Below are 2313 nucleotides of genomic sequence, written 5' to 3'. Positions count from 1 at the left end.
TGGGATAGAGTTGGATGCTAGAAGGGAAAAGCTGTCTCTTTCCTCTGGGGTCACCAAGCTGGTGTGATGCAAGCATGGCAATGCCTGGGGCCATTTCATCCCTTTCCTACTCAGGACTCCCTTCTCTGCACTACTTCTGCATAGAAAGCATCTATGCATTTGGAAAGAGCAAGGCAAACATCCAGAAATAAGGGCGAAAAATGGAGAGGGAGAAAAAGAACCTAGAGCTGACAACCGAGAGCACTTGTTAACTCTCAGGGATCCCTAAAGTCAAATCCTTCCCTGGACTTGCTGATAAGAGTGTCTAAGCAAATAAACCCTTTTTTCAATCAAGCCAGTTGCACTGGTTTCTGTCACTTGCAATCCAAAGAATCCTCACTATTATAGCATGTGAAAGAGGAAAATCAATTAGCGTTTACACACCAGTGTCTCCATTCAGCGCACTTTTTTCATCACTAGAAATAGAGGTATGTGAACAGATGGGATGTATATGACTTAAGACTTCAGTTTTCCCCCAGAAGAAATTTACTATTTGTAATTGCTTCCACAGCTATCCACGTGCTCTCCCAGCCTTCTCACTAGTGGTGTGCTGGTTAACTGGGTCTCTGGGAGAGAGAAACACACTAATTTGTAAGATTTGCCAATTTCTGTCCTATAAGTACTCCCACCATTGTGGATTAAGCTGCCAAGGGTATAACAACCAGATAGCAAAATTCCTGAATATGAGTGTAGATTAGGGCAGGCTTCAGTACAACAATGCTGCCTTCTCTCTTTCTTCATGTAATCTCTCTCTTCACTCCTCCCTGTTTCTTTCAGTTACCTTCCCTCTCTGCCATGAAATTACTCACAATTTCACCTAGTTTTCCTACCCACCCTTTCCCCTTCCCTTTGAATCCCACCAGCATTATCATCCTGTCATGTCAACAAAATAAGGTTACTGGAAAGAGCAGAGGCTTTGGAGTAAGAATTAGATTCAGCGTCTTGTTAAGTGGAGTAAGTGACTTAATTACATTGAGCCTCAGTTTCCTAATCTATAAAGTGATACAAATCATATCCCTTTCATAAGAGATGTCATGAGGATTATAAGACAGTTGATATATAAGAAATGCCACGTTAAGGCTTTTGTCTTTCCCACCTCCTTCGGAGAGAACAGTAACTCCCTTAAGTGTGTGTTCAGGGCATCCCACCTCCTTAGTTCTTGCCACATCTTACTGCTATTGTCTTTCCCATTACTTAAGAGAACTCTTTGAATGCAAGGCTTTTGTCTTGTTTATCTGCATACCCCAGATCCTAGCTCAGTGCCTGGAGCATGGTAGATGCCCAGTAAATATTAAATGAATGCTGTCTGTGTTATCCATTTCCTATTTGATCATGAGAAGTGCTAGGACAGAAAGAACTTGACTGCAGAGGAGGAAGAGGTTTCGGGACCCAGGGATCCACTGGTATGGACATGAGCTGCCAGCACAGCAATCGGACAAGGGTGGGAACAATTGCTTGGAAGCTGATTTGTTAGCATATTGAGTTCTCCCACTGGCCCAGCTCATTAGTTTACTGGGTACACAGAGCTGAACAGAGCTCAGGGGAAAGATAATTCACTCAACAACATTGACTCTTTTTTGCTGTCTTGTTTATCTTAGTTGCTGGTGCTCATGTCATGTCTTTAAGTTTCTTTCACTGAATGCCTTTTTGGTTTAAATCTTAGTTATTTTTTCCTTGCTGTCCTGGAGATATATGAACCAGAGCCAATAATATAAGAGCTTTCTTTTTCCTTCACAGCTCTGAAAGCTTTACATAAGTGTTTCTTCACTTCTATTTTATGGCCAGGACCAGATGCAGAAGTGCTAAAATATTTTGATAAGAGCTGTCCTGGCAGTAGTTCTTGCTTTTACAGCTATCCAGAGGGAGAGAATTAGCTAGGAAGTCAGCCCACAGAGAGGAGAGATAGAAGCTATGAAATCTCACTACTGACCGAGATTCTCAATTTGTTTTAAAAATCAGTTGGATGAAGACAGAAGGAAAATGTTTAGGCCACATCACTATCTAAATGGAAAACAGTAAATAAATTTGAAGGTCGTAATAAGCTCTAATATTTGTAGGGTGGAGGCCTCTGAAGTGTATAAAATGCTTTTACATGCAAACTGATATCCTGAGACCTCTTGAGTGTTTGTTTGATACCTTTCCTCACCCATCATAAGGGTGATGCCTGATACTTCTATAACAAAACACAGGTTAACAAGAGAAAAACAGAACAGATTTCTTTAATCAAAGTCTTACCTGATACAGGAAGCCTTCAGAAATGAAGACCCAAAGACC

The sequence above is a fragment of the Pan troglodytes genome, chromosome 1 (genome assembly GCF_028858775.2).
Source record: "Pan troglodytes isolate AG18354 chromosome 1, NHGRI_mPanTro3-v2.0_pri, whole genome shotgun sequence".
In the NCBI taxonomy this organism is placed as follows: Eukaryota; Metazoa; Chordata; class Mammalia; order Primates; family Hominidae; genus Pan; species Pan troglodytes.
The sequence above is the reverse complement of the archived record's forward strand: the minus strand, read 5'-3'. Positions refer to the sequence as shown.